At 51.4% G+C, this 25,058-nt stretch overlaps 1 protein-coding gene and 1 long non-coding RNA gene across 2 annotated transcripts in view; one reads left to right on the top strand and one right to left on the bottom strand.

Annotated features, from left to right (window-relative positions):
- Positions 1-25,058, bottom strand: part of Mad1l1 (mitotic arrest deficient 1 like 1) — a 334,799-nt gene that overhangs the window by 192,834 nt on the left and 116,907 nt on the right. The gene's annotated exons all lie outside the window — the stretch shown is intronic.
- On the top strand, positions 16,600-24,161 carry LOC128120359 (uncharacterized). The gene is made up of 3 exons (XR_008221849.1): positions 16,600-17,346; positions 17,788-18,069; positions 20,209-24,161. It is a non-coding gene; the product is annotated as an uncharacterized LOC128120359 (long non-coding RNA).

The following is a 25,058-nucleotide window of genomic DNA, read 5'->3' as shown; positions in this document are numbered from 1 at the left end:
ACCTAGTGTTTCAAAGCCCCGGGGCCTGCCTTCCTCAGCTCGAACCCAGCACCCACACTCATGAGGCAAGAAAAACATGCCTGTATCACCAGACCCTGTGGGGCCCCAAACACTGTGGCACCATAGAGCAGTTCTGAGAAAAGCCATGCTTAGTGTCCAGATGAGAGAGAAAAGGCCATGTACCAGGTCACGGTGTGTCATACACATCATGTGGTGAGTTGTCATGCGCTGTGGAGCTCACCAAGAAGCTGGCTCTGGCAGCAGGGCTGGACCTCCCTCGTCTCAGACCCAAGCATGTATCTGCAAGTACCTTGGAGGCCTCTTGCCTGGGCTGGCCCATCTAACCCTGTGACAGCAGAGCAGTTCAAGGGTAAAAATGTCACAACCTTGAAAACAGCTGGAACCATTTTCAACCCAGGTCGCCAGTGTTTATCCCATGATATAAAAGTGCCTGCCGAGGGAGCGAGAAGCTACAAGTTCAGCCACGGGAGCTCGGCCATGGAGAAAAAGCTCAGTGGGGAACTCCAGCTGCCTCAACTTCCCCTAATTGGTGTCTGCTGGATGTTACACACTCTCAATTGGATAATGTTTGTTATCTAGCTATACATCATCTATTACTTGCTGCTTTTTTTTTTTTTTAACCACCGGCTTGCTATATACTTAATAAAGTCGCTCATTCAAAACCACACTGCATAGAACGCAGTACTGGAGCGCCGCCTGGTGCAGAAACATGGAGTGTTCATGTGTCTCCACGTCATGGACAAACCCAGGTTCTAAGTAAAAAACAAAAACCACAAACAACTGAGGGCTGGCGATGCAGCTCATTGGGCAGAATGTTCCCTAGCAGGCCCAAAGTCCTGGGCTCCGAAGCACTGCACACAGGTGTGGAGGCGACACACCCTGCACACAGGTGTAGAGGCGACACATCCGTGACTCTAGCACCAACCACGTGGGTGCAGGAGGTCTGAACCCAGACCAGCCTTGGCTATGGAGCAAATTCAAGGTGAGCCTAGGCTACATGAGATCCTATGTAAGAACTAAGACGCTGGGCGGTGGTGGTGCTGCAGGCAGAGGCAGGTGGATCTCTGAGTTGGGGGCCAACCTCGTCTACAGAGTGAGTTCCAGGACAGCCAAGGCTACACAGATAAGAACATCTTTGAGGTATGGCATCTCTGCGGAGGACTGAAGGTCGTTGTGAAGCCCTAATCCTCCACATGCTGGTGTTGGGAGGAGCCTGGACAGTGAGGGGAGAGCTCTCAGGTTGGGATAAGAAGCCTTGGATGAGCCCTCAGGAGCTGACACCAAGCTGAACAGCAGCCCTCCTCAGACACCCACCCACCAGCACTGGGCCCTCAACCCCGACTCCAGAACCAGAGGAAGACAAGACTGCAATTTAAGGGCCCTGACTACAGCAGAGCTGGGACAGGAGCCCAGACTCACTGGGATAACCCCTGTTCTGTCACACTTGAGGGCTAGCGTCACATAGAGGGCCACCTCTGATGACACACACGAACGGCAGTGGTTTCCTACGGGTTATGATCATGGAACCCCCTTGTGCATTGTGGGTTTGTGTAATTCATCTCTTTCATGAGGTTAAGAAAACACTAGTAAAATTTTATTCAAACCCTCCAGCACCTTTATTCTTGGAGGGCTGATGAGCGCAGATCAGAACCTGCTAACACAAATGATTTCTAACCTTGGGCTTTGTGAATGAGTCAATGCAGACCTAAGCCGCTGAATCACCTCTGTGAAACCACTGTGTCCGCACCAGGAGAACTGGATGCTTGCCCTCCCTGGCCTCTGGGCATGATGCCTGGCACAGCCTGCAGCACTGACCTAAGACATCCAGGTCAGGGGGAGCTAAGCCATTGCCAGGTACCTATAGGTCCCGGATCACCACTCCTATGTCAAGAGGAGATGCAGGTCCCCACAGCTGAGGCCTCTGGGCCTCTGACTGCTGAGATGCAGTCACCTACGGCCCCTACGCCATGTGCACAGAGCAGAAAAGGGTCAGTATGCCTCTGCTTCCTCCCAGCCCCTTGGGGAGTCTCTATAAGCTGAAAGAAAATTCCAGAAATCTGATTGTACAGTGAATGAAGAATTAACAGGGACCACCCAGAGGCAGGGACCACCCAGAGGATGGGCTAGAGCTACGGCCCCAGAAATGGATGGCCAGCAGAAGGCCAGCTGATCAGCCAATAAATCAGTCCTACAGTCTGTATCAGGCCCCATTCCTAGGCCCGGGAAAGGGCCAGCCATGCTATTGAGGCAAGCCCTGACAGAGCCAAAAAGGGTCAAGATGTAGTAGTCGGCGAGTAGCTACCCACCAGACAGTGAACATCATGATGTCAGAATATCATGCTGCTCTCCAACTGCGGGAGATCACGGGCCCTGTCTGCCAACAGAGCTTTGTGACAAGGATACTCACAGACACACAGACACACAGAAAGGAGAGCAAGGGTACTGGGGAGCCCCTTCTGAGGAGAGGCCAGAGGAGAAAGAAGTGGGGCTTTACAAAAGACAAACAGAGGGAAGTGACTGGAAACCTTGCACTCAGGGCCACCCTAGGTGGGAGGCTGATGGGTAAGAATCTCACAACAGTCTAAGTCACCACTCAGGAGGACCCTCCAAACAGCATGGCTGACGACCAGACTCCAGGTGATTCAGGCTTATTTCTAGTAGGTGTGGCCTTAGGGGAAAAAGCCAACAGATGGAGAGCTACATATGTAACAGAAGGTGTGGAAGAAATACGTGCAAGTTAGTCAGATCTCCCCACCACATACAGGCGCGCGCGTGCGCGCGCACACACACACACACACACACACACACACACACACACACACACACACACACACACACACACACACCAGCCAGGGATGGAGTAGAGCCACATGCTTCCTGTATCTCTTTGGATGTCACATCCTTGGTGGTCACTGGTTGTATATTCCTAGCTACCTCCTAGAAAGGTATTCTGTTTCTAAAAGACTTCCAACAAAGAACAAAGACCCCAGCACCGAGTACAGAGTACTTACAAGCACTACCAGCAGCAGGGCAAAGCGGCCACACCTATATTACTGAGTCTGCAGACAGAACTAGGATGTCCTGTACTGTCCCTGAGTCTTTACCAAAGGGCAAGGCCCTGCTGCTGGAAGGATGATCCTGGCACACTCTGGGGAGGTCTCCAACGGACCCCAAGGGCGCTAAGATATGAAACAAGCCTCAAGGAGCCACGTCAGCATGTCTAGCCTGAACCAGGAGGTTGCTCTGGAATTTTAGGAGAGGCAAGGATCAGAAATATAGGAGGAAACAAGTGGCAGCCCTCCCCGGTCATCTGCAGTGGGGCAGCCTGCAAACTCAGAAAGAGTCAACGTTTCCCCAGCACCCTTGACAACAGGGCTCAGCATGGCACGCAGCTCATGTATTCTATACCAATTCCATTGCTTCAAACCTCAAGCATTATTATACATTTTTTGGCACCCACTCACCCCACCCCCCACCCCCCAAAAAAATCACGAAACTACCAAATTGTAGAGACAAACTAGAAAATGAGGGACAGAGATTTAAGGAATTACCAACCAAAGGCCCAGCCAAGGAAGCAGAGGAGAAAGCCGCCTGGTCTCTGGCCACTGGGCACACAGCCTCTGATGAGGCTATTCCTAACATCTCATCAATTCAATCACCAAATTCAATTTGCATTCCCAGATAAACAGAGGCCACCAGTAAATACTCTCATCTGACCTTGAAATGTGAGAAGGAAAATCTCCTCCTACAATTTCAATTTGCTCCCAACCATAAAGAATAATCCAATTTGACTGATGAGTTACCAACCTGCAGCCTCCCAGGTGGGGCAGAACCCCTGCAGGCCGCCGAGTCTCGGTTGATGGTGCAGAGACGGAGGGAGGGCAGGTCACCCAACTTTTGAGATAGAGGATGTGAAGAGAAAACTGCGACAGCCAGAGGGCTGGGGACCTGCCTGCACAGCACACACAGCTCTTGGCTGCTGACTCTCAAGGCCCTTGGTACTCTCTGTGGGACTGAAAAAGGCTATAAAAAACCCAAAGTCAGAAATGGTTAAGCAGGGGGTAGTGCTCTTGCAGTTGATCTAAGTTCCGTTTCCAGCATCCATAACAGACTGCTCACAACTGCCTGTGACTTTCCAGCTCCAGGAGATCCACGACCCTCCTCTGGCCTCCACAGGCACCTGCACTCAGTCACTCATACCCTGCCAGAGACAGTATAAAATAATAGAATCCTTTAAAAAGCCAGAGAAGTTGTGCCTGACACAGGGTGTGTTGGGTGAGGAGGGCACTCTCACGCACGTCACTTCAGCCTTAACATGACTGGAGAAGAGTTGGGTGCAGCGGCCTTTAGGAGAGTGGGACACACTGTGGCAAAGCTAGGCAGGAGCTCAGCCCAACCCCTGCTCTTCCTTTTGTGCCTACACTTCAGCACACAGCCCTCCTTCTCTTGGCATACCGTCTGCTGGGTCACAGCCACACACAGCATCGACTGTTCTGGGGCTGCTTTCCTCTGACAGATGGGCTGACAAGCAGACACCTTTATCTTCCATGCCCTTCACAGAGAAGGGCTGCTGACCACTGGCCTACACCAACAGTTCACTTTTGAAACTCAGGAGAATTAAAACACAAATGCACACTCACACCCACAGACCCACTGATGACCTAGCTCAACCCTGCTTGGCTCCTTGGCAAGTACTAACAGCTACAGAAGCTCCTGTGGGCCTGACCCAGCCACAGGCTCTGCAGATGCATGATTCCAACCAAATGCAACACCCGCTGCAGACTGAGGGTGCAGCTCCACTCAATGCTTGAGTAACTGCGTGGCATATACAAGGCCCTGACACTCTCCACAGACGATAGGTAGGTCGGAAATATAGATGATGGATGAATGGATGAATGGACGGACAAACGGGAGGGCGGGAGGACAGAGAGACGGAAGTAATAGATCACTCCTAGTTCCCTTCACACCTGGGACCGACCGACCTCCTTATAGGAAAACCAATGAGGGCAGGAAAGATTCTCAGTGGTTAAAAGGGCTTCCCGCTCTTGCAGGGTACCTGGGCTGAGATCCCAGCAACACATAGTGCTGTTCACAAACTGCTTTAAGTCCTCATTCTAGAGGACCTCATGGCTACCTCTGGGCTCTTGCATGTATGTAGTGCTCAGATATATACATATACTTAAGCATAGATACAAACACATAAAATTTTAAAAATAAATAAATCCAAAAAAAAAAAAAAAGCCAGGGGTTGGTGGCATACATCTTTAATCCCAGAACTCAGGAGGCAGAAGCAGATAGATCTCTGTGAGTTCGAGGCCAGCCCTATCCACAGAGCAAGTTCTGGGACAGCTAGGGCCACACAGATAAACAGAGAAACCCAGTCTCAAAAAAAAAACAGGAAGGAATGAACGAAGAAAGAAAAAAACCAAGAAAGGGAAGGAAGGAAGGAAGGAAGGAAGGAAGGAAGGAAGGAAGGAAGGAATCCCGATGAGCCTCTAGGAGCAACCCTGGGCCCCGCCCACATCCACTGCCAGCACACTGAGGAGCAGCAGGAATCACACTGAGGACTGCCTCTCACTTCCACAAAGGCCTGGGGGCACAGGGGGACTCATTTCTTCCAAAAGCACCCCAGGCACCCTTCTAAGAAGGGCAGTGTCTTCACCCTGTGTTCCAACAACAGACACAGATGCTCACCCCTTCACACTGCTCCCATGGGGACATCGTTCCCAGGTGCTGTGGCTGGAACATGAGCTACACCTCGGGGTGGCTAAGTGCTTGGCTGTCTCCCACACTCCCCCATACTAGTCTTCTGAAATACAGACTCTTTGTCATCTTCTGAACCCACACTCTGAGAAATTAGGTGCAGGGAGATGGGAGAAACCCCAGTCTGGGAGGGAGGGAGGGAGGGAGGGAGGGAGGGAGGGAGGGAGGGAGGGTACAATGGAGCCACCATGAAGGACTGAACAGCAGCAGGAAAGAGAGGGTCTCTAGTAGGTCCTGTGGCTCCTGAAAGACAAGGCCACTGGCCGCTGTAAGGCAGGGTCTCTGCGCCGGGCTCCTTCCTCATCTAGATCCCCAGCTCTGGTGAAGTCCACCAAGTTCTCTCCCACACACCTTCCAAAGGCACCATCTCCTGTCACCAGCTCACTCTACCTGTGCCACCATTTGTGTCAACAAGTCTCGGGGGTAGGCAAGGGGTGCTGGGGGGGGGGGACTTGTACAGGCTGAAGGAGGAACAGGGGTAGAGATGGGCCTGCCTGGACCTGAGGGAACTCCTAAACTCTTACCTAAGGCAAGCAGCCTCTCCTACCAGGCTGGCTAGGCTACCCCTGTGCCAGCAGCATGGAGGCCTCTCTCCCTCATTCCCTCCCTCTTGGCAGCAGCTCAGGCCTCCTTGGTGCACCCCTCCAGTTACCACATAACCAGGAGCCAATGGAGCCCTGGGAAATCACATCCACAATGGCCCCAGAGTCCAACAACATAGGACATGCATGGGGAGGTGGGGAAGCACGGAATCCTGCCACGGCCTAGAAATGGCCTGTGTCACACAAGGATGCATGGGTTGGCAGCCGGGGGTCAGGTGCAGTGTGGACAGACCTTTAAGAGGTGGCCTAGTAGGAATCTTTAAGGAGCACACCCTCACAGGGGACCGTAACACTCTGCTCTCTCTCTCTCTCTCTCTCTCTCTCTCTCTCTCTCTCTCTCTCTCTCTCTCTCTCTCTCTCTCTCCCCCTCCCTCCCTCCCTCCCCTTGGCTTCTGGCATAAATAGTCTTGCTTCATCCAATAATGCATGCCATCACCAGAGACTCAAAGCCATGAAGCTGTGGCCAACTGTGTGCTGCAACCTCCAAAACTGAGCCAAATAACCTTTTTCTTTGTTATATAGCCTGCCTCGGGTATTTTACTGTACTGACGGATAACTGTAAATGTAGATGTAAAGAGGAGAATGTGGACCATGGACCAATGTGAAAATATGAATGACTGTGTGCCTACCGTTCACATAAGTGTGTGTATGTGTAACACAGGAGGTGAGAAGGCCCAGGAGAACTTGACTGGAGTGCTTATAAACACAGTGACTTTAGCTACCACCTTGGAGGTCATTCAAAGCACAGAACTGAGCCTCACCTCCCAGTCCATTCCCGTGTCTAAGGACAAGGAAAGGGGCACAGGTCACAGCGCATGACCAGGCCAAGGAGAGAGGATCCTGAGGGGTGAGGAGCTGGGTGTGGGCCTAATTGAGATTGTGAGTCAAATCAGACAAGCATTTAGGAGATGAGACAGAATAATCTCAGCAACGTCTCTCTCTCTCTTCGGAATCACCGGGCAGCCCAATTAGCAGTTCTGATGCTGAGGTTCCTGGTGTAGCACGGTCGATAGCGGCCCGCTGGCCAGCATGGCCTGAGCGCCCACACCAGACGCGCCATCAATCGACACCTGGGCTCCATTATAATCCCTGCAGCTGCCTTGGTGGTGCCTGATTAATAAAACCCATTCTAGTGTTTATTCTCCCATTGATTTCCCTGTCCTCGGCCCGAAGCCCAAAGTCAATAACCAGTTGGGTGAGGCAACTTCTCTGGGCCTCTGCTCTCTCTCCATGGGCAAGAAGCATCATCTGCCCCTGTCAATCATCTGTCTTGGCACAAGGACCACTGAGGGGCAGAGCTATCTAAGCATTCATGGGACGTCAGGCTTAAATGCTGTCACTTGATTAATAAAGAGACATCTCCAAAGCGTTCCCCAGGCTGAGAAGTGTAGCCAAGAGGAGAAAATGAGTTGAGACTCCCCAGTGTCCTGTCTGTCCACCACTCTGTTGAGGGCTGGGGACAGGCAGGCACTTGATGACCGATGGCTATGTCAACACGGCCACTCTTTTAGTAATCTCACCTCTTCTCCCCCAGGCTCGGGCTTGGAGAGTTGACACTTGGCTTGAGAAATGCCAGCTCTAAGCAGTTTATTTCCTCTTGAACTTTAAGAGCTGACTGAGACAGAAATGACCTTTAAAAGGCAGGGTTAGAGCTTGTCGGGCCTGGCGGGGTACTCTTCTACGTACACAATGTGAGAGGGCCGTAGGTTCCGCCAGCCTGATTGGTGACCCTGGGCTCGGAAGGGAGGCATCACGACAGGTGGGTTGGAAGAACAGGTCCAAGGTGGCCAAGCTGGGTGATGGTCAGGAGCCTCCAAACGCACGTGGGCCCCAGGGTAAAGGCTGGAGAGGCTCGGTATCGACAAGGGCTAAGCAGCACACGGAGAGTTGGAACCTGGCCCACATCACTGGTTGGTAGCTGGCAGGCCATACATACAGAAGGTTATCTACTCTAATCTTCCCAGGGAAGCCCACTAAGAGGAAGCCAGGCTGTTCCCAGCACCCTGTAGGGGCTCCGTTTCAGCCTTCCATCAATTCCATAGGTCATTTTTCCAGTGTTTCCAGGGAATCTGCTGATTATGGTTTGGCACTAAGTATTCTCTGCCCCTGGGACTCTGCAGTGCCCTTGGTGACGGTGAAGGCTGTGACCCAGAGCCAAGGGGGAGGGTTGAATGGGAAAGGCAGAAAGCCCGGGAAAGGGAGCAGGCTTGCCTGGAAGAAGTGTCACCAGGAGATCGTGAAGAAAGCAAGTCCCGATCACTGTCAGCAGTGGCCATCCCCACTGGAAGGAGACAGCATGGCCCAAAGGGCCCAGCCTGATAAGGGTTCACAACAGAGCAACCATGCACATGGCTCCAGAAGAGGCTGTGTAGCCAAGAGTCCTAATCTGGGGCAGAGAACTCAACAGCCCTGGCCAGCCCCTACTCCTGGCAAGGACCACAGGCAGAGACTTCAGCCCCAGAGCAGTCAACTGGGGTCAGAGGCAGCCTGAGAATTAGTCTGGAGGTAGGCCGTCTCCACATGGACCTACACTAAGGTCACTATCCTCCTGAAGCAAATGAACAGCAGGCCACCTGTGCCCCCCAAATGGTGAGTCTATGGTAACAGAGCTGGACGTAGGCAGTTGTGAGTATTCGGCATATCGGAAGGTTTGTGTTCTGAAGGTCTATGGAAGACACCAGAGGGCAGTTGCAAGATACAGGTCTGAGTGACCCTGCAGACAATTACAGCTACTCAAAGTGTGTCTTCAGTGACAGAGAGGCCTGTGACCTTCGAGCACTAGTGGAGTTCTGCAGGGTGAGGTGCTGGGGTGGGGGAGGGGGTGCTCAGGGCTGTATGGTGTGGCCAGCTGCTGAGTGGGGCTTGGGTGGTGCTCCTGCATTCTCCCACACACCGGCCTGGACAGAGCAGAGCGGAACTGGGTGGCTGCTGCTGAGCAGATCCCTCACCAGGCCCATCTGCTGAGCACAGATTAGAGGCAGGAAATGCAGCTCAGAGAGCAGGAGCCAGAAAACACATTTCCTGAGCCATTGTGTGACTCCACCGCTCCTGGCGGTGCCACTCAATCAGCAATGCGCAGCGAGTTTAATAACTTTCTTAGAAGACACTCAGAACTGACCTCAGACCTTTGAATATCTACTCCCCAAACTTCCCGTCCCGGCACCTAGAGCTCTGGAGGCCCAGGGCTGCCCTTGCAGGCTGGAGATCATTGCTAATACAGGGCAGAGGGAAGGTGTAATGCACAGTACACTGTAAACTACCATGTGCTGTTTGAGCTCACTGAAAGCCAGATCTGGAAGTGGGACTACCTTCCCCACTTCAGACCCAAGCAGGACCGTCTCAAAGTGTCCTCTAAGACCCCTTGCCCTGGCACCAGCTGTCCTTCCTAGATTTGTAATGGAGAGACAGAGAACAATAAAACAGCCCAAGAGTAAAAACATCACATTCTTGACAATAACCAGGAGCTGAACCACTTCCAACAGACATTACTATTATGTATCCCACGGCATAAAAACGCCTGTAATGGAAATCCTTGTTGTTTTATCCACATTCCTCCTCCTTCTGTATTTATCTCCCTTCCCCGTCTCTTTTCCCACTTTCCCCTATTGCTCCCCAACCCCAGGAGTCAAGCAAGTATCACCAACCTAACAGCCGACCAAACAGACTGCAAACTAAAACTAATCAGAAGACAAAGAGGAATGCTTCATTCCAATCAAGTGAACAATTTTCATTTGCAAGTGGTTATCAATTGGAAATAGTTTCTGGGTTCAGGATGGAGGCATGTGTCCACTTCTTTCAGCTCTAGGCCCCTCTAGGTCTGGGCAGACCAGTGCAGGCCCTGGCACAAACCTTTAGCTCCAGCTCTCAAAAGGCAAAAGCAATCGGATCACTCTGGGCCAGTCTGGTCTACACAGCAAGTTCCAGGACAGCCAAGGCAACATAGTGAGATTTTGTCTCAAAAACAAAAATCAATTTTTATTTTTTCCCTTTTTTATTTTATTGAAAATAGATCATTTTCTCGTATAATATATATCCTGATTATAGTTTCCCCTCCTCCTACTCCTCCCAGACCTCTCAACCTCTCCTCCCCTCTGGATTCACTCCTTTTCTGTCTCTCGTTAGAAAAGAACAGGCTTCTAAAAGATAATAACAAAACATAACAAAATAAAATATAAGATGAAGTTTAAAAAAAAATGCCTACAGTGAGAACAAGAAGCCAGAAGAAAACTCAACTGGAACTCTGCCTCAGCTTTCCCAGCTGTCTCTGCTGATGTTGTAGGACCCCCATTTGAAGATATTTCCTCTGTACTCTCCAGCAGGCTACTCCAGCCGTCTCTGCTGGATGAGGTAAGTGCCTGGTGTGATCATCTTTTGCTTTCTGTCTGCTACTTGCTATTTTGTCTTTTACTTTTTGCTTAATTAAAGTCACTTATTCACAACTGAAAATGTGGGCTGGAGAGCGGGCTCAGAGGTTAAGAGCACTGGCTGCTCTTGCAGAGAGGACCTGATCAGTTCAGTTCCCAGCACCCACATAGTGGCTCCCAACCATCTGTAACTTCAGATCCAGAGGATTCAATGCCTCTTCTGACCTCTGTGGGCTTCTGAATATATGTGATGTACATATAATACACTTGAGCACACATATATACACATAAAATAAGTATTTTTTAAATACCGAAAACGTGGCTCTCACGTCATTTTCCGGACACTATAGAACAAGAAGGCATGGCCATCACCAACACTTCTGAAGATGAAGGCCATCTCCCCATCTTCACTTCTGGCCCATCCCAAAGAGGAAGGGCTGACAGGAGGAGGGGTCCCAAGCAGGGGCACTGGGGACCTTCACTGAAGACAGCAGCTGAGAGGAGAGGGCAGTCCTTGGTGTGTGTCACCTGTGCTTGCCTGTTTGAGCACTCGGTCCAGCTGATGGGTGGTGCCGTTTTCATACATTCAGCCCGAACTGAAATGTTCCTGACCCACTGAGATGTACAGAAGCAGGTGTCCCAATCCTGCTGCCTCAGCTGTGTGCAGCCAACTCTCAGGGCTTCCCTGCCATGGTGGACCACACCCTCTTCAAACGGTGACCTAACTAAACCCCAACTCCAGGAAGTTGCCTTTCTTCGAAAGTTTTACACATCAGTGAGGAAAGTAACTAATGTAATTCGGTACAAAACACAACATGGAATCCACAGAAAAGAAGCGAATTGACACCACCCCACCCCCAGCTCTGGGGCAAGAGAGAGCTGCCTCAGCCTCCTCATGGGAAGACAGCTGCAGAATGTGGGCTGGACAGAGCTTGCCACAGCCTTGCGCTTGCCCGTCCACACTCCAGGATGGTAACAGGTTTCTGTGGCATGTGAGCTGCCCCGACTAACGCAGACAAAAAGACTGCAATGTGGGGCTGGCAGCAAACGACATGATGGACGATTTTAGACCTGAAAGTCACAGTCATGGAAGGGGAGGATGCAGAAGGAAGCCTTAATGATCTAGGGAAAGAAGGCCTCTCTGTACCCACGGGAAACCAAAGCATCAGCAGCATGCGGCTGCACAAGACGCAAGACCCGATGCCTGGAAGATCAGCATGTACTCCTACAGAGGGAATGTCAAATGGGAAAGCAGCTGGGGGCGCGGCCTGCCATCCCAGCACTCAGGAGGCTGAGCCGGGAGGACTGAGAGTTTGAGACCAGCCTGGGGACACAGTAAGACCCGTGCTCAAAAAGGGAAGTAGATCATATTCTGAGGCAAAATATTAAATTTGGGGACAGAAAAATAGCCCAAGATTATAACTAGAAAGTGAAACAAATGGACTGAGAGTGCACAGGACAGCTGAGTGGCAGTAGAACATGCACTCTACACAACAGATATCAGGAGGAAGCAAATCCAACCACACCAGGCCTCTCCCACTCACTGCCCAGACTTAGTTGTGGCTATGTGGCAGTCCAATGGTACACATGGACAAATCTCAAATTCTCCTGAGTTAACTCCCAGCAGCCATTGGTGCAGGTCAAGACACAGGTGTGTGGGTCCTCACATAACCTTGCACAAATATACTCATACTGTAACTCATAAAGGTCAAGATCCAGCACTGACCCAGACATCTAAGAGCAGGGGACAGACATGTAAATTCCGGACAACAGTGTCAAGGAATGTCATTCAACACAGAAGGACAATGGGCCAACCCCATTTCAATGCATAAGCAACCTCAGCCAGGAATGTTTGGGCTCACTCATCCTGTGGGGTCCTATCAGAACCCATTGTTTCTTTCTGGTGTGACACATGAAGATGTGTGAAATTCAAAAACAGAGGCCACACACTGGGGTATGGGAGGCACAGCAACAGCCACCTCCACCTGGGGACACAGGCAGAGCCCACTCTGGGGCATGGCCATGTTCTGCATGTGACCTGGAATATTGACCCATGGGGGATGCCAATAAGTCCTTCAAGGAATGTTCTGCATTCTACCTCATGGAAACCAGACTTTAATAAGGTATTGGGTTGCTGGGGTGTGTGTGTGTGTGTGTGTGTGTGTGTCTGTGTGTCTGTGTGTGCGCGCGTGTATGTGTGTTTATCTGTGTGTCTCTATGTGTGTGTGTGTGTGTGTGTGTGTGTGCGCGCACACACACATGCAGGTGCACATGAAAGTGAATGAATATGTATGTGGACTCCAGAGGTCAATGTCAGGTGACGTTTTTTGAAGACAGGGTCTCTCACTGTCCTAGAACTTCCAATTAGGTTAGGCTGGCTGACCATCATGGGGATCTACTAGTCTGCCTCCCAACTCCCATCACTGGAATCATAAATGCACACCACTGCACCCAGCTTGAACTCTGGTCTTTAAAAGCACTTCACTGCCAGCCCCAAGTACTGGACCATAACTTTTTTTTTAAGTTCTACTGATACTCATTCTCATTTACAAGACTCCTATCTAACAAATTTCAGAGAGTTTTCAGATGGCATGTTATTATGAGAGACTATAGAAGGGCATTCTTAAATCTAATGATGCCAAGGCTTCCAGTCGTTCCCAGTGAGGAATGCACACCTCTGGCTTCTCATGGGTGCCAACCATGCTGGGGGCATGACAGCAGCACTTGCCACAATAGGCCACCTCCTTCCCACAGGCCCACGGGGTACAGAGGTGCCCAAAGAACAGGACACCCAGTAGGAACACTGCTAATGCTTGCTAGCCCCCTCCACAGCTGTGTTCAACCAAAGTCAAGACGAAGAAAAAGAACGAGATACTTTGCACAGAATTGGTAGAGTGTTGGCACAACCTGGCTCCTGCCATAGCCGAGGAACTAACCAAGTCTTTAAAATGTGCTAATTAAGGAGAAGAGTTGCCAGTGGCTGCTGACAAACTGCAGGACAAAGCCCGGACAGACATGGCCTGAGACCCATCACGTGGCTGCCAGGCCCTCACTGCATGATTGCCCTGTAAATTCTGCTGCAGGGTGATGGATTGGATGGCCCGTAATTGCTCTTATCGGCTTGTACTAAATGTCTGGACTGGCTGGGAAGACTGCAGACCCCAGAAGATAGTGAGACATGGTCAGGAATCCTCAGAGTAACAGGCTGCTGAGGGGAGGCCACCCTGGGCTGGAGAAGAAAACTAAATCCCTTGGCTCTGAGAGCTAAGGGGAGGAGGTGGCTACACACTCAGAAGCCTGCCTTCAGGCTTCACTTAACTCTGCCCTGAGAGGCCTTGGCACTAGGCTGCTGAGGATGGAGGCAGGACTGGCCTCAGGGTGCTAACCACTGTCCTTGATGGCAGACACTCAGCAAGAACGTTTGGGGTATTTGTTAAGACCCAAACAACACATCAACAGAGTTTCACTACCAGTAAATAAAGTGAATTTCCCAGTCCTCAGGAAGCTGCTGCCCGTGCGGATCAGATCAGAGCGGGAACAGCCAGGCTTCTCTTTGTGGTAAAGGGAATGTGCTGCTGGCCAGCAAGGGCGGGGCTTGAAATAAAGTCCGAAGTGTGTGTTGAGAGAGAGTCTGAGACCTGGAGAGCATAGCTAGGTGGGAAGCAGCTCAGAGGGGATGGGGATGCGGCCCCCTTGATAGAGGGCCTGCCTAGCCTGCATAAAGCCCTGGGCTTGACCCCCAGCACTGCATAAACCAGGTGCGGTAGTACACACCAATAATTCCAGCACTAGGGAGGCAGAGGCAGGAGGATTGCAACAAGTTCAAAGTCATATTTGACTACATATTGAGTCTGAGGCCAGCCTGGGCCATGAGACTCTGGGGTGGAAAGTAGGGGTGGGGTGGGGAGATATGGAGGGAGAGGTGAAGGGAGAGGGGAAGAGTCTGACTACAATCATCACAGACATTTAATTCTCCCCTCTGACTCCACACATAGAAGAATGGGGGTAGGGGACATGGAGGGGTCCAAACCTCCATGCTCTGCTGGCTGACATCAGGCTGTGGTGGAGGGGAAGGCCTTCCAACAGTATCGGGGATCCCAGAGCTTGCCCATGCCTCCACACCCCACGTTGTCTTTCCTGGAACGAACCATCTCCTGGCTCTCATGCCCTGCCTCAGCCTGACCACTGTTGTCACTGAGGTTTCTCACCTGCCCTCACTCAGTACATCCAAGCCACATCTCTGACCTTCTGGCATTCAAATACTCAAGTTCTGTGGGCCTCTGACTCAGCTTCCCCGAGATCTTTTTTTTTTTTTTTGGTTTTTCAAGACAGGGTTTCTCTGTGTAGTTTTGGTGCCTGTCCTCGAGCTCGCTCTGTAGCCCAGGCTGGCCTCAAACTCATAGAGATCCGCCTGGCTCTGCCTCCCGAGTGCTGGGATTAAAGGCGTGCACCACCACCACCCAGCTCCCCAAGATCATTTCTGACCACTGGATACATGCCATAGCAATAGCAGACTGCCTCGTCAGGCTCTTCTGGCCCTGGACAACTGCACTAACATGTCTGTGTTTTTGTTTGGTTAGGGTTTGAGTCTGGGGTGGGGTGTTTGCTTGTGCTCCTCTCGTGACAGGACTGGACGTGTCCGTTAGGTGGGCACCCTTGGCAGTACAGAGTAACCAGCAGACCTTGTCATGGCAGGGGCAGCCTCCTTCACCAAAGACACTCTTCTTCCTTTCTTGCCCTCTGCCCAGCACAGGAGTCAGCAAGTTCTGTCCAGCAGGTGGAGACTCAAGCGAGCCCTCTGGAGAGGAGAGGGTCACACGTATGACCTAGGACTCCGTATCAGAAAGGCTTGTCTCTGCCAAGAACTTTAAATTTGGCCATTCTCTCTGGGGTATAGTTCAGAGGGCAAAGCTGGTTTGATTTGTTTGGACTCTGTCTTCAATTATTTATTTGAGACAGAGTATCATGTAGCCCACACTGGTCTCAACTTACTAAGTAACTGAGAATGGTCTGGGACTTCTGGTCCTGCCTCCACCTCACTAGTGTTGGGGTTACAGGCGTGAGCCACCATCCTTGGTACATGCGATGCTGGGGATGGAACCCATGGCTTCGCGCACTTAAGATAACCACTCTATTAACTGAGCCCATTTACCAATTTTTCTCTTACGCTGAGTTGCTCCTGCTGCAGGAACTGAAAGCCCATGGTCTGACCCAAGGCCACATAGATTCGCTCCTACCTTTCCTGCTGGGTGAGATATAATGAAGATATAATGAAGATAATACAGAAAAAACCACCTGGCCAGGGTGGAACGGACCCAAATGTGAAGACTTTTTAAGGCATGATTCTGACTTCAGAGTTTTTCTTGAGGAAATAATCAGCAATTATGCAAGGATTTGAAGGTACATATTAATCAGGGTATTATTTATAATAGAGGTGAGAAACTAAAGATGATTAAATACCTAATAATAAGAAAATGGCTAAATAAAGTACTCTTAATGAGAACAGTTTACAGTCAGAAGTTGGAGGAAGGCTGGTACCTAAGTGGCTCCCAAGGCTGTGGCGAAACATGTTATCTGGACCCAAAAAGTTGTTTTTGTGAGAACATTTAATTTGGGAAGTGTCAGAAAAGATTAAGCATTATAGGCAGACTCCCCAAATGCTGCACATGGTATTGTTTGTACTAAAAACTACCTCAGGACACACACATACACACACACACACACACACACACACACACACACACACACACACACACACACACACACACACACACACACACCAGGCCAAACCTAAGCCAACACACTTAGACTGGCTTTCACCCGACAGAGGGATTATGGGAAACCTTTCTTCTCATCCTTTCTGTTTGTTTCCTCTACATTGTCAAATGTTTTAAATGAAACAGATTCTTTTTGTTGTCAGACTCAAAACAGGTTATTCAAATGCATTGCTGGCATCCTTCCTTCCTTCCTGTCCCCACCCCAGGTGGGGACACAGCTGCAGGAAGTGGGGAAGGCGGGACATCTAACCTGGGGAAGGGCAAGGACAGCCAAGGATGGTGCTTGGCCTCCTCCAGTCTGCAGCTCGGGACGCTCCCACAGCTGACCCAGATGCAAGCTGAGGGTGTTGAGAGATCAAAGGAAGACATGAGAGACCCGGGAGGGACAGCACAGATACAAGGGTCAGGCCAACAGGCCACAGACTGAGTGGGGAAGCACAGGAAACACCCCAAGCTCCAGGTGTCACCCGGGTGCTTCTGGACAGAAAGATGTCACTGTGGACTGTGTCAGCACAGGTTGGTCACAGGGGACACAACCAATCCTCAGGAGCTGTTTCTGCTGTGGGAAAGTAGATGAGCCGGTAGAAACCTCCCAACAAGGAACTCAGCAGGTTTGAGGACTGGGGCTGGAGGAGACCATAGCCACCTGCTGCCCACCCATCGCCCCAGCCCGGGACATGCTGTCTCCAGGAGGCCCAAAGGGTGAGATGGACCATAATGAAAGAAGAGCCACAGAAACGGGCTGGAGCACCCAACTGAACTGGGCCTGAAAGCCAAGCTGCAGTTGGCTAAACCCAGGATCTGAATATGGAATTCCAGGTAGGAAGGCAACAGGGATTCCTTCTAACACGACACAGAGTAACAGAGTATGGAGAGGGGGCTGAGAGCACAGAGCACAGGAGAGGGAACTGCGTAGGCCCAGGCCACCGAGCTGAGGCTTTCTAAGAGTGGAGGAGGCGCAGTGAGGCCAGCTCTGCAAAGAAGCATCACAAGGGCAAGGGCAGGTCCTTCTCAGCCCTGCCTTCCCCACTGCATTCACCGCACAACTCTGGCCATCTCCACCTAGTTCTGGAAGGACACCCCCCATGCTTTCCACCGCCTCCACATCGTTAGTATTCAGCCTTGACAGAGTCCTCTCTCCTGCCTCCTTTGTGCAAAAGATAAGTAACATTCGAAATCTCTGCTATCGCCCAGCTGCAAATGTTCAGCCTTTTTTTTTCTTCTCGTTTTTACTTAAAAAGAAATGAAATCTCATTTTAGATTTCCAGAAGAGACAGACACCAGTCTCTACTGTACTAAAGATCTGCCACCCAGAGGACAGGTTGGAGGTGAGCATGCCGAAGTGAGGAGCAGGCTGGGAGAAGCCTGACCTACAGACCCATATTTTTCCTGCCTCCAAAACCCACCAGCATGGCTTCAGCAGGGCAGCAGAGCCTCGGGCCCAGAGACAGTCTTTAGATGCAAAGACCACACCCCTGTCCACAGGCTACAGATGGGGAAGGGTCATCTCTAAGGGGTCACCACTCCATCCATCGGACACAGGTAAGACTGGGTGTGGTGGTGCACACCTGTAATTCCAGCACTCGGAGGCAGAAGCATGCAGATCTCTGTAAGACCCAGGCAGCCTGACCCACATAGTGAGTTCCAGGAAGCAGGGGATACAGAGCAAAACATTGTCTTAAAAAAAAGAAGGCATTTAAAAGAACACTGAGAGCCGTGTTCCCGTGTCCCTGATGTCACCTGGGGCTGATCAGTCATAGAGGTTCTCCAGCTGTTCGCACATCTCATCTGGCAGCTAGCTGCAAGCTCCCTGCCAAGAAAGATCATTTCTTAGGCTTCCCTCTCAGCTATACGAAGCCTACAATGTATGGACACAGGTGCTCTGTGCTGGCTTGCTGAACACTCAGAGTGACAGGTAGTGGTGAAGAGGTGATGTGCACTGGCCACCTGAGCTAGGGCAAGTGGCCCTACTGCTTTCTAGTCAGGACAGCCGGGAGTGTGAGGCCCGTTTCTGAGCAGAGCTACAGGCCCTCTCTGATTAGTTTGCTGAACTCTCATTCATGTCTGACATCCAAGAAGAGGATGCTGCCTTTTAGACTGCAGCTTCCCAGAGATGAAAAGCATATCACGTGGGGCTAGGGCTTGTAGCTCAGCTGGTCGAGTGCCTGCTTAGTATGCACAAAGACCTGGGTTCAGCACCACATAAACCAGGTTAGCAGTATATGCCTTAAACTCCAGCACTTCAGGGGTGGAACCAGGAGGGTCAGAAGTTCAGGGCCAGCCTGGGCTACATGAGAACCCGTCTTAATAAAAACAGGAGCTGGAGAAATGGCTCAGTGGTTAAGAGCACTGACTGCTCTTCCAGAGGACCCAGGTTCAATTCCCAGCACCGCCATGGCAGCTCACAACTGTGAGGCCTCTTCTGAAACATTCTGGGTTGGCTTTGTCACGTGGCCTCATCCTTCTGCCACTGAGGCAGAGTCCTGCTCTGGGAAGTCACAGCAAGCCCAGTTCCCAGTAAGGAACACAGAGTGGCTGCTACTGCTTGCTCCTCCGCAGACCTGCCCTACAGGTCCCTCTATCTCAGAACTCTGAAAGAGGACCTTTGATCAGCTCCTCCTGAGCCAGAGCAACAGAGATGCTGTTTAGGGTGCTGGATTACTGCCTGGAACCAGAAGGACTTAAAAAAAAAAAAAGACTGACAGATTCTGGAGCAGCCTCCTGCCAGCAGGTGGGAAAGAGCCTCTGGCCCTGCTGCTCACAGTAACCTCCCAGAGGGTCACTTGCCATTTTAAATAACTAAATAACCAGCTGGGGTGGAGTGAAGCACCTCCCCAGGCTCACCTTCCCTGCCCAGGAACTCCTGACAACTTGACATTGGTGTTAAAATTTTATCATTTATATAACAACTCAGTTATTAACGGAGGCTCATTTGCACGTGTCAGAGGAAGAGAAAAATCACCTAATTAACTAACCACTTTCCCCATCAGCCACGCAGAGCAGGGAGGGCTGCCAATGTGCTTCAACTGCTCGCTTCCTACCCTCAGTGGCTGCCTCACCTTTAATAGAAAAGATTTATAATCCTTCGTCGTAAGGGCCTGGAAAAACTCTCCTTCCAATTACTGGAGTGTTAGCTACACTAGCTTCAGTGTGGTCTTTTGCTATGGGGTCTGCCATCAAGGGAGGCCACATGCACAGGAAGTTCTGGGGATCCCTGTCCAATGCTGTCGCACTACCAGAGGGCAGGCTCAGTAACAGTGGAGCAACACAGCACATAACTGTGGGCAGCCTTGGAATCATTATTTTTGCTCGTTGGGTTTTTGTTTTGATATGGTGTAGTGCACAGGGTTCAACCCAGGGCCTTGCTCATGATGGGTAAGAACTCTTCCTCTGAACCACGCCCCCAGCCCACGATTCCAGGCTGTGGTCACGGCTTGGCACTGTTCCCTTTAGATGAGTCCCTCTAACTGGAGTGTTGTAGACCATACAGTTATAATTAGGGCTGTGTGGAGCTCTTCTTCCTCTCACCTCCCATCACTTCCTCGGAGCCGTGCTGCTGTACGTGAGACTCTCGGTTGGCCTAGCGGTGTGCAGGGACTCCTCCTGCAGAGGCTCAGGCGGCTGCTGGTGCCACCTGCCAGGACACCTGCTAATGTGCACTCCGTTATTTGTTCTTCACAGACTTGAGTCTGTCCCGAAAGATCTCTGCCTTGGGAATCTTCATTTCTGGGAATACTAGAGCTACCTGTGGGCTGTGTCTGAGAACTTCCTAATCCCTTTGGCCTGACATCGTGTACGTACACAGTGCAAGCTCTTGCATCAAGAGATGTATGAACACTGGTATAGGAGGAAGGAAGTGGGCTGTAACGTGGCCTGTTGCTTCCTTCCCATACTCATACTACTCCCTCTTCACTTGGATCTCAAACAGAAGCACCCTTAAACATTGTTGGAAATGGGCTACAGCTCAGCAGTAGAGCACCTGCCTACATGAGGACATGCAGACAGACCAGGGAAACTGCCTGGTTCCCAGGCTTGCGAAGAGTCTGTTGCTTTCTTTCAATAGATTCCCTCATCCACTTGTCACACACTGCCTCCAGCAGGCAACTCGGTGACTGGCAGAGCAGCAGCCACCCTGGGTCCTGGGCAGAGTGGAAGCCACCCTGGGCCCCAGGAGAGAAGCCTGCTGAGAAGAGAGAACAGTCATCACAAAGAGCCACACGATGGGCTTTCAGGACAGAAAGCTCCCTGAAGTCAGCCATGGTTTAAATGAATTGACTCCTGTAAATCATGAGCCTGAATGTGCAACTGATTTATGAGGACTGGACTCAGACTTTGCTAACACCTCCTAAGAGAAGGGTGGGTGCTATGACCTGAGCTCTAGGCCTACATGTCATCAGTCTCTGACACATATACCAACAGGCATGCGTGCGCGCGTGCGCACACACACACACACACACACACACACACACACACACACACACACACACACCCCTCTGCTTCCAACCCACAATTCAAACTGTAAGATTAGATCCAGGCAAGGAAACCATGAGAAAACTGTACCTCGACACAGGAGTCCCACCACACCTGCCACAGCCTGCTTTGTTTCCATTCCAGCTGCAGAAGGGAGAGATCTTTGGGAAGGGCCAAGACCAACTGTCTTGGGGTGAGAACCCAGATCTACCCTTGCAACCTAGAAGGGCCCCTGGCTCTTTCGAAGGCCCCATGTGAGACACTGCCAAGGCCTCACTGGGGGACGACAACAGGTGGATGAGAAGTTCTGACATCAGGGAATGAGTGCCTAACCGTGAGCAACACAGGACACAGGTTCAAACAGAGAAGGAGGAAGCTGAGAAAGGAAAAGCCCCTCCCCAGAGACATGCCCATCAGTGACTTCCACCCTACACAGCCATGTCCTTTGGGTTGGGCCTTCAGGCTGGTGCTCCTGCAACTCACCTCTACCCTATCAGTAACCGTGGATGGAAGACAAGACAAGCAGGCTCTCTCCATGCACACACAGACAAGCCAGACTCTCCCACCATCTGTCCCCACAGGTGCTGTTCCTGGGCCACTCAGAAGGTGGGAGTTGCAGTCACATCCACCTTGCCCAGCTCGGTGGGTCCTCCCCAGCCCGGTTTAAAACTGAGTGTGAGGAGTCTGGAAAAACGGCTCAATTGGTTAGGAATGCCGGCTGCCCTTCCAGAACGCAGGTTCAAATCCCAAAATTCAGAGTGTGGCTCCCAACCATCTCTAACTCCAGTTCCAGGGGATCTGACTCCCTCTTCTAGCCTCCATGGGCTCCAGACACACATGTGGCACCCAGATATACACACAGTCAAAATACCCAGACACATAAAAAACAAGATGATTTTTTGGAAAAACTAAGGCTACAGTTCTGGACTCAGCTCCACCAGGAAAGGAAGGCGCAGCTCTGCATCTCATTTAGATGCTCATCTACCGCCCCATCTGGCCAGCATGGCCCACCAGTCTTCCCTGGAACCTTCGGCATCCTTGTATAGCAAGTCTGGCTCCCTACCTGCCTGGAACCTGCAAGTCCACGCTTGCAGCCATTAGCACCTCAGCCAAAACAAAAGCAAAAGGATCGCTCTCATCCCTTCTGCAGTTACAAGGTGCAGAGGTTAACCTTTCCAGTCTGGAAGCAATTCAGTCACAGGGCCTAGCGCTCTCCATAGATGAGACAGTTGCTCTTGCAGCCTGTGGCAGAGCTCATAATGGAGATCCCCTGGGTCCTGACTGACCTCTTGCAATACAGGTCCTGGTGGGGCCCTGGGGATGGATGAACTGATCCAATTCAAATCTGAGGACATTCAGTCCCTGGAGAGGAGGCGGCATATGCTGAAAACTATGTGTGCTCATGGAGGTGGTGCCTGTGAGAAGCCCAGACCCACCGCCTGGTGCTGAGGAAGGAGAAAGGGTACCCATGCACAGACCACCACAGTGTCTAGCTGGCTGGGGCATCCAGGCTTTGCATCTGAGCAGCAAAGCTCTTCAGGACAGGAAGGAAACAGAAAGCTTCAGAGTAATTAAAGGGGGCCCACCTCCCTAGCCCTGCTCGGAAGCTGTGCGTCCTGACCTGCACATGGGGAGGCAAGTAACAGTTAGTGAGCCTTAGCTGAGGGGGGCGCAGGGGGTGCAGAACCTGACAGGGGGCAGTAGCCCAAGGGCAGAATACACAGGTGGTCACTGCTAGTGTGGTCTTCCCTGAGCTGCCAACAGACTGCTACTGTCACTCCAGGTCCCCAAAACAACACGGGCCACTGCTCTAAATAAGCCAAATAAACACACCACTCCATACCTCTAATCTTCATGTGGCTTGACCACAGCACCGACAGCCCTACCCATTCTCTCAGGGACAGTCACTTTGGGTCTCGGCTAAGATGCCTCTGCCTTGCTAGAAGAGGCCATCCGGCCTCCCAGGTGCCTCCGACCACCCATCTCTCTCCACTTTCCTCACAGTACTCCCCACAGCCTGTGTGCATGTACATATTCATACGTTTACACACATGTGTTTGACATGAGTACACATGCATGTATGCATGGGGGGCAGAGGTCGACATCAAGTATCTTCCTTAATCACTCTCTACCTTATTTGCGGGGGCGGGGGATCTCTCACTGAACCCGGAGCTAATTTGTCTAGACTGGATGTTCACAGGCCCTGGGCACTCTCTCGTCTCCCCTGTGCCATCCATCACAGGCATGAAAGGCTCACACCATGCCTGGCTTTTTCTTTCCACATGGATTCTGGAGCTTAAACTCGGATCCCCACGCTTATCTGGTGAGCACTTTACTGACTGAGCCATGCCCCCAGACCCCGTGGTTTCTTCCTAGCGCTGGAGACGAAAGCTCACGCACACGAAGCAGTGTTCTACCACTGAACTCGCCCCAAGCTCTTCCTACGCGGGAACTACTGTGTGTCTGTGTGTCTCCTCATAGAAATCCAGCTGGCCTAGAACTTGTGGAGATCTCCCTGCCGCGGCCTTCTGAACGCTGGGACCTGCTTTTCTTTATTCTCTCTCATTGGAGGGCATCTGGGGGCGGGGGAACAGATGGTAACAGTCCTGGCTAGAACACCAACTCTGGTTGGTAGAGTGCTTTCCTAGCATGCACAAGGTCCTGGGTTCCATTCCCAGCACCGTATAAACTGGGCATGGTGGCCATGCCTATAGTCCCAGCAGTTGGAGTGGAGGCAGGAGGAACAAGAATTCAAGGTCGCACTCAGCTACAGAGTGACTCTGAGACCAGGCTGGAATACACGAGAACCTTTCTTAAAAAGAAAAAACATAAAACACCAGTCCTCAGCCACTGCTTCCGATCTACAGCAAGCCCCTATGGGTTCAGTGATCGACCCCTGCCGAGCCACTGGCAGTTGAACAGCCCTCCAGAGGACACTGGGATGCCAGAGAGCCCTGACCCACTTGGAGGGCCAATGCGCCCATCCAGGTGTGCGGAGACACCTATTTTAAAACTTGCTGACCAGGTAGTCCACCGGGGAGGCTTCTGAGAGCGGCCTGTGAGCTGCGTCTTCTCGTTATGTAGGAGATGGCATCTCTCAGAAGGAACAGACTCGGTGGCCCCCGCACAGTTCCGCTGATCGGCTCAGTGGGATTCGCGGTGCCCGCTTGGCTATTCAGCCTCCCTCTTCAGCAGCTCAATCGGCATTTCATCCGCATTGTGTCTGAGAAAGGGACGAGGTGCAATTATGGGGGGGATGCTCCCCAGCTTATTTAATTCATCTTTCCTCGCATCAGAATGAGCGCAGATGTTCCATTGGAGGACAGGAGGGTGATGAGCGCTTTCACGCGGCACTTTGTTCCTTTAAAACTTTATTTAAGATGAAAAAGTGATTTAAGTGAAATTTACACACAGTGTTTTTCTCCCTTTGTTTGACTTGCTACGGGGCATTCACTTTCAAAGGCTGGTTCCGCTTAATTTGATTTCTCATTTTCAAATGAACATCTGTGTTTAGGTCTAAAAAGCTCTTTGTTTAAATATACAGAGAGGGTTGGGGGGGTCTGAACAAAGACTCTGCTGTACACACTTGCTTACCAAGAAGGCCTGCTTGGGGACCAGCACCCGAAGGGTGCCAGCCTACAACTTGGCTTTCAGCAAGGCCTGCTTTAGGGAACTGGGATCAAGGCTCTGCAGGGTAAAGCTGTATTGAGCCTTAGCTCAATAGTGCGGCTGTTTCACACGGGGGACTCAGACACTAGAGGAGACCTTGTGCCTCAGCTTTCTCTGGCCTCAGGGAGAGCTTTAGCCTTTTGAAGGCCAGGAACAACAAAGACCTAGCGGGGCTCACCCCACAGCCCAGGATCTCCTGCCCAGGCAGACACTGGCAAGAACGGATGCTAGAAGGGGTCCCACAGTCTCTGGGAATCTGTCCCAATCAAGTGCCATGCCTCCTTCTGATGGCACATGTCCCTGAGCAGCTCCTGGGAGACACAAAGCCACCAACAGGCAGGAAGCCTGAGGCTCTTGTCACATTCCTGGACCCACAGCATCCTCTCTGCAGC

This window comes from Peromyscus californicus, unplaced genomic scaffold, assembly GCF_007827085.1.
Source record: "Peromyscus californicus insignis strain IS unplaced genomic scaffold, ASM782708v3 Scaffold_2__1_contigs__length_46816999, whole genome shotgun sequence".
Classification (NCBI taxonomy): domain Eukaryota; kingdom Metazoa; phylum Chordata; class Mammalia; order Rodentia; family Cricetidae; genus Peromyscus; species Peromyscus californicus.
The sequence above is the reverse complement of the archived record's forward strand: the minus strand, read 5'-3'. Positions and strand labels throughout refer to the sequence as shown.